Here is a 13,318-nt window from a genome sequence, read left to right on the forward strand (position 1 = left end):
AGAATTTGAATAAAGTGATTTAAACTGTCAAAACATTTGTTTATAGAATAAAATCAGATTAAAAACTAAGATCATTCACAAAAATATCTCCTAAAGCTGGAAGAAACATTTGTTTTGTACATAAATGTTTCACTGTTGCTTAATGGGTCGTTTTCAAAATATGTATTAGAGAAAATCCTAAACAAATGATTTAAGGAATTAAATGTATTACAGGCATTTGAATAAGAAGTTAAAAAAAAAGAGCAGACATCCATAAGATATTTTAATTTTATTGAAATTGAGAGAGAGAGATATTTGCAAAGATAAGCTTTGGAAACAAGACTACCCAAAATGCCTAGAAAGAGTTTAAAATATTTCATTTCATAAATATATTTTCGGGGAATAATCACATTCCGAGTGTTCCTTTGGCAGTCAGAAAACCACAATGATATCAAATTTCAACGAGATGAGTTTGGTTGAATTGATTAGACACATTTATATTTAAATAAAAAGAATTTTTATCAAGATGCTGTATTGGGTTAAATGAGACTTGCAGTTTTTAATCTGTAAGGAACCAAGTCCGAGCGTTATTTTTATTTTACTTTTATTTTGCTTATCATTCTATTTTTGTTTGGGGCTTATGTTTTGTTAGGACGAAGGTTTCCTCACCATTCACCTTCAGTAATTAAAAAGAGAAGAAATAAAACCCAACTCACCGACGAAAGAAAAGCGCCATAGGACTCACGCACATTTTCACTCCCCGAGCGGCAAAGAATAGGTCCGCACCGAGAAGAGGGGGGGGAGAACCCACAAGCACGAAATAAAACTCGCTAAACCTTAAGTAATAAAAACGTCCCGGAAAGAATTGTAAAAACAAATAATGTAAAAGGTTAGTGAGTAAACTGTCGGAAAAAGGGCTGCCAGACGATGAAAAACGTTATTGTTAGCATTTAAGTATGTAAATGAGGGGAGTGACCGCATTCAGAATTGTGACATCACCTCACACTATAAATCCCGAGTCTCAAGTGAAGACGGAGAGGTGAATTCTGATAGCAACGAGCTTGGTGAGCTTCGCAGCAGTAATAGAGAGGTGTCCAATAGGATCTCGAATAGTTCCAAGGTGATTTGAAGTGGTTCGAATTTGGATCGACAGTCTGAGAAAGTCTTGAGAGTTTGAGGAAATAGGTTCCGAGTATATTGAGGTGACGATTAGGATCTCTAGTTTATAAGAATTATTGTTATAAGTTAAGCTTTTGGTTTTGTCGGATTCCCAAGGGGAATAGAGTTAAGTTAGACATAGATTTGAATCGAGAATTGTCGGGTTGACTTTGTTGAATTTCTTAGAATAAATTATTGTTTGATTTTTACTAAATATTGTACATAGTTATTGCTAAACGACTAATTAAATCTTTGGTTTTTTTCTATTGACAAATATTGTCTTTATTTAATTCGGTGCACGCTTAAAGTCCAGGCCTGGCACGCTAACGCGAATCCGAGTAAAGTACCCGGTAGGTTAACGGTTGTTTCCGACACGGTAGAGTCGATAATCGTTGTAAACTAAAATAGTACTTTACAAATCTGATTTTATTCTATAAGCAATGAATGAATGAATGAATGTTACTTCTTTTACCAAGTATGGGAAAAACTAAATTATATTTTATAACTATAAATAAAATGGTTTATACTATGTTACAAACCAAATTTCAGCAATTTTTAAATAAAATTTAAGTTGAATGAGACAAACATTTTTGGTAATCTTAAATTACCGTCATTGGGTCACATTCGAAAATTGAATGTGTTGCCAAAACAGAAACTTTTTAAATTTTGCTACAATTACTGCTGCAGATACTACTTTTCTCTGGGGAGAGCATAATCTTTATCAGATTCACAAAAGCAATTGAAAAGTAATAATAATTTTAAAATTGTTGAAAATGTTCATTTATATAATAAAACTGTTTTTTTTTGCTGGATTTTCTGATGTGTATGAAGCTATAATATCTTATCCAATTATTAAGGGTCATTGCTTAGTAGTAATAGATTTTTAGTTTTGGTGCATTTATTAATTAACACCTCTTCTGCTTTCACACTATGAATTATTTTTCAATTTAGTAACAGACAATAAACAAATTAATCATCACAGAACTTAGTAAAAAGCTCTACAAAACATACTGTACACTATAGCCAAAGAGCTATAGGGCAAAACTAAAAATCCAAATGGATATGAGTACACCCAAAAGGTTAACAAATTATATAACTTTTAACTTAATGATAAAAGTACATAATAAAATATGTTTTCTATAATTAATAAAAACAAATAATAATTAAACAAATAAAACCAACCATATATCCTTTGTTTTCTTATTAATGTTCTTAAGTTATCCTAGCAGAACAGAGTAGAATATTTTAACAATATGAAATAAAAATCTATAACAATTAATAATTCAAATTTTGAATTTAGTAAATATCATACATCCTTTAACTTTCAAACATAGTGAGCAGTTAAAATGAAATTTTAAAATTTTTATTAAATCATATAATTTAAAATCTCCCAATATGTAAATAACAACTGATTATACTATGACAATACAATTCAAATTTTGTCAATGCATTAGATTTCAATATTTGAATTGTATTGAAAATCTACCTCTTGATGATTTACAAACATATAAACAAATGTAACATTTGATTATATCAATATCAAGATATTCATTCCTTGAATATAGTGCTCGTCAGTGATTATAATTTATCCAATAAGAAATCCTTTATCTACATTAATCGTCTAAAACAAGATTTAGCATACTTACTGCTTTTCTTTTATACCTTAAATGGTCTAAATTTCGACAACTATCAAACCCGGAAGATTAATTAGTTAAAAAATTTTAATCTTGATATTCGATAAATCTAGATTTATTTCGATTGAACGTCCGTGAGGTACGAAAGAATTGGTTTTTGATCATGACGGCAAACGACTATCTAATGTAAAAATCCGAAAATACTTACGACGGATTAATATCAATTTATAATTTTTCAAATTCGACGAGAGCAAGAAATAAAGATTTAGATTCTTTAATTTGCTATAAAGATTTTAAAAAAATACATCATTTTTATTAACTTTGTTCCAGAACTATGAAACAAAGAAATGAGTTATTTGTATTAAAAAATTAATAGATCAATACTATTAACATATGTAAGTATATTATAAATCCAAGATTAATTTTAGTTATTTCTAGAAGATCGTACATTCTTAATATCTCCTGGGCTCAAAAGCAGCACATTCTATGATCATACTTGTTAATAATCATTGTTAAAACTTTAGCCTCTGTAAAGGAATATCAAATTTTTGCATACATATCACAAAATCAAATTTCTTATATATACATTCCATAAGTGATAATAGTTTGATATTGTATCATAAAAATAAATATATAACAACGATTTTAGGCAATTGAGAAATCCGCTTAGATTTTAATGTGAGGCATTCTTTAGTCAATTTGTGGTCAAAAAGAGTTAAAAATGTTAATTTGTACTAAATGTCCATAACATTTGATCTGTTTTTCATTATTAATGTACACTTATTTTAACTAGATGGTTCACTCTCCTGGCTGCATTAGTTGGTCAACTCCCCACTGGCTTTGTACACTCACCCTAATGATTTTATCCACTTATTCAAAATATAGACCGTTTATAAAAAAATTTTAATATGTAGATTTTCATCTGACAGATAAAAAGAATCATACAATTCCAAGTGAAAATTTGTAATGTAAACTAATAAATAAATTTCTAAAAAGTAAAAGTATATTTTGCCCTGGATTTTTGACATATTATAAAAAATACAAATGAAAATATTGATGTCTTCCTTATTGTCCTTTTCATCATCACAGGAAAAATGATCCACACGAAAAGGACAAGAAGACATCAATATTTTTATTTGTATTTTTTACGATATGTTTAAATGTAAAGTAAGTTTGGATCCATTTCAAAACATTAACTGGACTCAAATTAACTGAATAAAAATTAATTTTTCCAAATTATGTGAAAAATTTCAGGCCAAAGTTTTCAATGCAAAAACGTGTACGTCGGATGTTCGGCACTGCCTTCCCATAAGCCTAGAAGTTTCACAATGGCATTTGGAATGCCATTGTGAAACTTCTAGGCTTGGGAAATGGGCACAGATAATTCTTATAATTCTTCTTTAGAAGAATTATAAGAATTATCTGTGCCATTTCCTCTGTTCTGTTGTTCTTGTGGCCAAGAACAACAGACACAGAGAGAGGCAACAGTCAAATCTAATTTAAAGCATCCAGAGAAGCCACGGTAACATACAGCATGGTGGGAATACCACTTTGGAAAATTTGGGAAATGACATCGTTGATGACAAATCTTGAAGGGAACGATGTCCTCGGCAAGGAGACAAAACTAAATACATTTGCAAAGTCTCGTGCGAGCTCTAAGAAATCTCCGAGACATACCACTCTTACAAGTTACAATAACATCGAACATGTTTTGTAGAGGTATTGTTCATTAGTATTAGTATTAGTATTAATGTGTTGTTCTTGTTCATTTTTCCCACTGGTTCCAGACTTCATGTCCTGTAGAAATGTAACATCAATTTATGACAATGAGCCTATGGAAAATAGGATGGATTGCTTAATGATTTTTCAGACAGATTAGATTATGAAAGTTGAGGTCTACTATATTAGTCACATTGAAACAGTGTCTATCAAGAATATTTCATCAAAATTGAATAATTAACTTTGCTTGAATGAAAGTAACCAGCATCACTAATTTAATACTGACCATATTAATCAGGTATCCATTTCGGTTCCTATTTTCTTTGCCATTTTATAATAAGTAATGGATAAGGATCTATAAGTAACGATGCACTGTTTCATCAATAAAACTCATTTATTAAATTACTTGTTGATACAAGATGTATTTTGACATTAAATGACTCTCTTCAGTTGCAATAAATAATTAAAATACAAAACTTTCATATTAAAAATACAATTGTATAATTATCTTCTATACTTTTCGTAATATTGGCAATATTCTTTAACAAACACTTTGCTCATTTATACTGACTAAACTATCCCGGCATTCCACAAGTTGCACACCCGTAATTAAATTATTTTTATTTACATTTTTAACAATTGCATAATGTTTTTTTAGTTTTAACATTTTTCTCTTCATAAATTATTGAAATATTCATTTTATTAGTTTGATAATCATTTATACTACAATGTTCAAACCAAGGAGAATTATTACATCATAGTCTTATAGCTGCTTCACTTTCTGTTTATTGACGAAACAGTGCATTGTTATTTATAAGTGTCTGCTGGATCCACTCCAGTACTTATTATAAAACTGCAAAGGAAATAGGAACCGAAATGGATACCCAATTAGTACGGTCGTTATTAACGTAGTGATATTATAACTAGTTGGCCAAACTATAAGAAAAGGATTAATAGTTCTTTTTTGTTCAATTTTTTTAATTGAAAATAATCAGTTAATTTTGACTAAACATTCTCTAGAAGCATTTAAATTCAAAAAGCTTTCAAACACGATTCAAAATAGATTACTGTTGTCAGTCATCTAACCAATTATATGAAATGTAAGAAATGATGGCTTTCAAATATTTTTCGTTCAGCACAAAGCAGGTATTTGTGATCATGTGTATGGATAAAATGGAAAGATACTACACGAAAAGAGATGATCTACAACATATTAAAATTTTGTCTCCATTAATAATATACCTTTAAACATTTGAGTTAAATTAACCTAGGATGATAAATACCATATTAGTCAATACAATTTAAAATTTAATCATCTGCTGAAGAAATTATGAAAAGTGATTTTTCAGAAATGGCATAAAACTCTTCAGCCTAGTATAGTAATAAAATTTCAAAATTATGGCAATCTGCTTTATTGTATTATGAAAGAAACTGCGTGAAAATATTGTTCGGATACAGGAGAGCTCACCTACTTACAAACATTCAACTTACGAACTTTCAAACTTACAAACAATTTGACCGTGCATCTAAAATTTAAATTTTGCATGGATTCTGGAGTTCCCTTGCTGCTCTTGGGTGGCATCAAAGTCGGTCTTTGACCGGTAATAAATAATTCATGTGAATTTATATCTATTGTGAAACACAATATTATGATACGTAATTTTTTGTTTTAATGTGAATTCTGATGTTCCGTTTCCGCCGGTTGGGTGGCATCGAAGTAACAGCATTTTTTGCTATTGTTTGCAATTTTATAAACTTTATAATTAGAACTTCAAAAATGCATTCAAAATGTAATAGTAAATCTAACAGTGGAGTATGACAGTAATAGTGACACTTCTCAAGTCACTCTATTACCATGGAAACTAAACTAAGTTCATTTAGACATCATTACATTACAAAATTAAGTTCATTAGATGAAAAAAGCCATGTTTGAAACATCTGCTACTAAGCAGTAGCTAGTGTATAAATGAGCATAATGTATTCTATTAACTACATTAAAGGATCAAACACTAACAATATGTGATTATTCTGTGTACAAATATATTTTCGACTTACGAAAAAACCTCGAGAATCTAACCTGTTTGTAAGATCACCCGTATATCATAATGACTAGAAATACCAAGCAGAGAAAAGTCATCAGTAGCAAAGGATCATATGTTGTGGTTGGAGAGTGGTGATGTAAAGTTTCAACACCTCCCTTTTCTGACTTGATGTCATTACTCCAATTTTAAGATAGTTTATGAATAAGTTCTAATGTTTCAAATTATCATCTGAAACAAATTATAAAAATTAAAATGTTACTAGGGAACCTTGCCTCCAATTCACTTCGCCCACTAAATAAAAAATTTTGTGACAATTCATTGATTCCCTGTGCCGTCATTTCTATTTTTTTTTCATTTTGCGATGAAAAAATATGTTGTTACAATTTTAAGTTAATTTGTAAAATTAATCTAATCATCTATATAAAATACTTATGTTAAATAAATGTTTATGACTTTCAGATCATTCTGTATTTTATTTAAAAGATCTGTATTTCAGTGAATTTTTGACGTATGGAATGAGATTAGCATGGAAATACATACACAGAGGGAGTTCTTATCAGAAAGGTATCAAAATTAGTTCCAATTACATCCACCAAGCAATGCTTTGATTCATAAGACCACGAAAGGCTACATTATAGCAAATGTTTGATGTGACAGCCTTTGTTGTCGAGCAAGGCCCGAAGACGAGCAACAAGGGAAGTACGAATGGCATTACTTGTCTTTGGGGCCTTGTTTGACAACAAAAATCATTTCTGGACACCTGGATGACATCATTTGTGGTAAAGCACCACCTGGTGGATATAAGTGGAACTAATTTTAACATCTTTCTTGAAAAATCCTCCTATAATTCTATGCATTTCCATGCTAATCTCATTATTATATGTCAAAAATTCACCAAAACATAGATTTTTGGATCACTGTACAGTAAGACCTCCTTTAGCGCTTCCTTGATTAACACTGATTTGATATAACACAGTCTGCTCAAAGCCTTAAAAAAAAAAGCTCAAAATTTACGCCAATTCAAATTATCGCGGCATTTTGTGATTTGTATATAATACGATTCATTAAATACCACGAACATAAACTAAATCAAAAAGTGACAATTTGTCATAGTGCTGTATTTCCCTAAATATATGTTTGTTTGGTGCATTTTTTTTTTGTATATCATGTTCATTAGTAGTGAAGCAGTGTCCACGTTATCCATACGATTTGGAGTGATGCATAAAACGTTATAAATTTGTTTGTGAGTGATCTAGATTTTGAAAGGAGTGTAAAAGCAAGACGAGACATTTGGATGTGATCTCCTGCTACTGACGCTTGATGAGAAAAAAAGAAAGCGACAAATGACACTATACAATTTCTTCATAAAAAAGTGAGAATTTCAAAAGAGCCAGGACCTTCATCACAAAAACCAACTTTATATTTCTGTGTGCATACATTTATGTGTTATGTAACATATATTATTAAGAAAATAAATATAAAAGTAACTTAAAATTAAAATAAAATTTGTTTATTTTTAGTCACGTATTCCCCTTTTCGTATCTACAATGTGTTAAAATTATCTCGTTTAACACTGTTTCATTTAACACTTTGTCATCTAGGTATGCATCCTAAGCACAAAATGAGGTCTTACTGTATATAAATAAATAAATAAAACACTTAAATATTCAAAATTTTAAAAACTATCAATAATCATAAATTATTTTATAGTAGAACTTTAAAATAAATTTAACTTTATATTTCTCATTTAATAGAAAAAAAATTGGTACGAATGCTAGAATCCACCATATGTGTCATTGCATTAATGTGATTATTCAAGAGTATAAAAGATCATTTCATAGTTTTTTCAGGGTTATCCATAAGTCCACAGTGGTTGTCATATCTGTAAGGACTATTCTTTTTACACAATAATGATCATCTGCAAGCAGCTAGTCTACTTCAGTTATGTAATATGTAGGAAGCAAAATACCAAATCATTTTTCTCAATTTATTACCATTTAATTATCACTTAAATGAGTCCGTAAATTTTCTTAATTGTTGATCAATGACATAAGATTAAGGATTGCTGTTTTCATACTACATTATCCAAAGTTTTTTTATGCAGATATACATTTATTTCTTCGCTATTAAGACAAGGTATTGAAACTGAATAAAATTAATTGAAAAACAGTATTTTCATTAACAATTATAAAACAAACTACTATTCAAATACAAAATTTGAAAAAAAAAATTAGATTTCAATAGTAACTAGAAATAATTTTGGTCATAATCAAAAGAAAAATGCCAATACAGTTTCAAGAGCCAGGAACTTTTATTTCACAAATGCTTTTGGGATATTAAATATATCATTATCCCATCTTTGGACAACTACAAAATGAGTTACATCATATTTGTTAAGAAATTGTCTAACAAACAAGGTGTACCAAACACACTGGTAAATTTAAATCATACAGTTTGTTCCATTTTTACTCGTTAAGTAATTGTAGCAATCCAAAAATGTAAAGTAAAACTTCTGGCTCTTAAAATTATATTATTTATTTCTTTTTGATTAACATAAACTCCATTATGTTAAGTTTACTGAGAAAGATCAGTTTTATTAGTATTTATTAATAAAATGGCTTAGAAATAGGATGACAATTTAGAAAGATGGTAGAATATCTACACCAATCTTTATTAGAAAGCCAAAATCAATTTCATTTCATATGAAAATGCTAATAAAAGATAAACAAATGTTTGTTTCTGTTGAAATCATAAACCAATAAAAATCGGCAGGAATTTTTTATTTGTTGTTTATTTGCTTGGATCCATTCGATTGACTGAGATAGCATACATTTCTATGTCAAATTTATGTAAAACCATGCGCTATTCTGACTAATCGAACTGCCCTCATCTTATAACAAAGACCGTATAAAAAACACTCCAGAATTCAAGTTTTCATTGGCTAGAAAAGAACTGAAACTTCTTCAAATTTATAACTATGTAGTTCCCTATGAAAATTTTTTTAAAAAAATCTATTTTTCAAATGTCTGAACCTTTGAGGTTTAGATATCTATCACAGTAACAGATAAGCATTTGCAAACCAATGTCATAAACAAACATCCCACGTCAAAAAAGTCTTTCACCTAAATATGTCTTTAAAAAGTATTTATTTTCCAAATCAAACATCAATATTCCTTTTTTTAAAATCAAAAAACAGTGAAGACAAGATTAAAAATACTTCACAAAAAGAGAAGATCCGAATACACGGTACTTGCAAAATAGCATGAATAAAGCTGCCTATTTTGGTCAGGAAACACTCAATTACAATTGAATAATATACAAAAAGATGTTAGGTTTTAGAAGATGATAATTTTTAAACAAATATTAAATGACTCAATATGCTTTCAAAACAATGCGTGGAAAAAGTGATACACTATAGGATTGAATGTCCATGCTGACAAAATTAAAAAAGATTGTTGCAAATAGCGATTTTGGAATATTGGTAACTGAAACAGAAGCAGAATGTGATATTAGAGAAATATAGCAATCCGGAGTTACCGCCAAAGAATTCGAAACGCAGTTAATTACAAAGATTGTAGTTAAAAATGTCGTCTTTTACGTAACGGAACCGAGGGATCGGAAAATCGACGAGAACGTATAGGTATTTTTGCATAATGCCAACCGAATATTATAAGTGACAGAACAATAAAACTACAATCTTGAACCATCCGATGTAAAAATTTCATTTTTAAAAGTTTCAAACATTCTTGTTTGTGTCCTTAATTAATATTCATGTCAGAAAATACAGTTTGCCAGATGAAAGGTATTGAAAATTTCAGTTATGTCATGGATTTAATAGAATCATTAGACTTCTGATAATGTATATATAAATGAAAATAATGTCATACAAAATTTATTCAATACTTAAAATATTTAGTCAACAATATAAAGAAAAGAAAATATTGCTTAAAAATTTTTGTATGTCCAAACTTTATTAGGATTAAATGTTTTTTGAGACTTCAGTGTTCCATCTTCAGATCAAAATATATGGAACTTCTAAATCCTCCGACTTGGTTCTAACGACTTCGTCGTAACGTTATATTTTTCCTTTGTCCGACAAAGAATCAGAACAACATAGAAGTCTGACAAGTTCCACTCTGATTGATATGCATAAAACTTAAAAAGAAAATTGGTTGTTAAGATTAGTAGTTGAGAAACAATATCACTTATAAATTTGTATTGCTTCTTTGGATAGCCATATGTTTTATTATTAATATATGTAAATTGTTAGAGTTAATTTTATTACTTTCTTTTGTAATTAAGTTTGATTTATATTAGATTAGCTTTAAATAGTATTTTAATATTTATATTTATTTACATATTCTTCCATTTTCTTGACGTGTGAGAAGGAAAAATCTCCAAGTATAATATTAAATGTCATAGCAGAAAGTAATTATTGAGACATTTATAATCAAAGGACGACTATTAAAAAACTTTAATAAAATATCCAGCTACCAAGACGGTAATACGAAGTCGAAGGCTCATTTAATGTCTAGGTAGATAATAAAGGGTGGTCGAAATTATCAAGAATAACAGTTCGAGTTTGAAACAAATTAGAGCACGTAGAATGGCGCTTATATAATTTCCGCATGATGATAGGCAAGTTTAGATAAAACATTTGTATTTTTGAAATCACTCTTCAATCAAATGGCATGTTTTATGAAGATGAGGCATCAGTCTCAAAACGTTTAATCCTAATAAAGTTTAAACTTCTGAAAACTACACAAAGGAAATATCACTTAACAGATTTAATTTAAATGGAGTTGAATACACATCACAGTTTTGCTTAGGAAACAATAGGTAAATATTGGCAATATTAAGAAAAAATTGAGAACCTTTATATTAATAAAATTAAACAATATAGAGTAATTATGTTTTGTCTAATTTAACATTTTAAATACAAGTACTCCTCACTTTACGACCTATCTGCTTAACGACTACTCGCACTTAGACCAATCGAGTTTCGACCTGCAATTCGGGAAATCCCCTTTCTCAGCTTGAGTGTCGGTCAGTGGTGAATGGTGAAATGCGCACTAAGAATACTATAATAGTCTTTTTATGAATAAATTTGAAGTTTGTTGCATAATTTGTATAATTTTACAACAATCTTATATTCCCGGCGCAAGCTCCTCACTTATCGACCAATTCGCTTAACGACGTATTTGTTGGAACGGAACTCGGTCGTAAAGTGAAGAGTACCTGTATTAAAATGAGATATAGTCATTACATTAAAAGTTGGAGTCTAAAAGTACCTAAAATAACATAAATACCAAAAATACATAAAATGAATAAATAGAAAACCTATGGTTTGGCACACAATAAGAAAGGCTAGTTTAGCATCAGTCTTAAAAGTAACATACAATAAAAAGATAACTGTCTAGAAAGGAATCAAGATGCTTGACCTTTTCAAGTGGCAAAATAGCTATTTAACATTTTTGGTCTTTTTAAAGACTGTCGTCGTGTTTGCAAAAACTGTATCAAACTTTGCAAATTTTTACATCAAACAAAATTTCATGCAAAACCTTACAATCTTTACTTGCTGCAGGATTTACTGTAAAATTAGTTAGTTTAGAAGAACATTTTATCCCCTCAAATAACAATATCTATCTTTATTAAAGCAATATTTTAGAAAAACCATCCCTGTTGATTATTAAATCAAAGTGACAACCGTGCGACGGTTGCCGGAAAAGATACGGATTGAGTGCGATTTCGACATTTGTGCTTTTTGTCGAGAACGGCGTAGTGTCGTTAATTCTGTGAAATCGGGAAACTATATTTTTGGAACAGATTCCCATTTTAAAAAAATGGAATGCAAGAATTGAACTTCACTGAATAAAAACAATCTTGAAAAATATTGGCATCAGTTTTGAAGGGAATAAATCAATATAAAATTAATACAAATACTTAGTTAAATTTTTGCATATATAATAGTAATTATTATCCTTTTCAGAGACAAAAAAAGTGTATGAATTACCAATTGTTATCAAATATAAATTCATAGACTTATTGGGATAAGAAATATCTAACACTTTTACATCCATCCACTAGTGAATAAATGAAATATTAATAAATAAATAACAAATATACTTAAGCATTTTATTTTTTTCATATAAAATGAGATGAAAAGATTTAGTCACAATTTGTGCAAAAAAAGTATTCCACATAATAGATATAAAAATTTGGCACAATTTTTTTTTGTACTTTAGAAATAGGTTAATATTAATTCATATAAATATTTTGTTAAAAATTTATTTATTTTAAATATAAAATGTGTTTAAAAATTATATAAATTTTATTAATATGCCTAACGATTAATGTATAGATTTGATTGCGTTAAAGGAAGTTGTATTGTCTGCCGTCTTTGCCGACCCATTATCGAATGATTGAATGAACGGTGAGAATTTAAGACGTGATATTCTCGGACAAACAATAAAAATTAAACCGGTTAATACCTTCCACATGTAGAATTCTTTTTCTATCTTGGTTTTTAAATATGATAATTTAAAAAATAAATAAATAAAATTTATAATATACCGTGTAATAATAGAATATTGTATATGAATAATTTACATGTAAGAGAAAACTTCCAATTTTGGCCAAGTTCTTCTAATAAGATTTGAAAAAAATCCAAATTTTTGTTTCTTTATTTTCCTTTTACTGGGTCGATTATTATGATTTAATTGTTTGTTCCCGTTTTCTCGGAAACGGTGCGTCCGTGCACCGCGTTCGGGTTTTTGATATGTATTG

At 29.1% G+C, this 13,318-nt stretch overlaps 1 protein-coding gene across 19 annotated transcripts in view; it reads right to left on the reverse strand.

The window, feature by feature from the left end:
• Positions 1-13,318, reverse strand: part of LOC136979409 (ankyrin-2-like) — a 376,384-nt gene that overhangs the window by 212,844 nt on the left and 150,222 nt on the right. The gene's annotated exons all lie outside the window — the stretch shown is intronic.

The sequence above is a fragment of the Centruroides vittatus genome, unplaced genomic scaffold (genome assembly GCF_030686945.1).
Source record: "Centruroides vittatus isolate TY-2023 unplaced genomic scaffold, ASM3068694v2 contig_620, whole genome shotgun sequence".
Taxonomy (NCBI): domain Eukaryota; kingdom Metazoa; phylum Arthropoda; class Arachnida; order Scorpiones; family Buthidae; genus Centruroides; species Centruroides vittatus.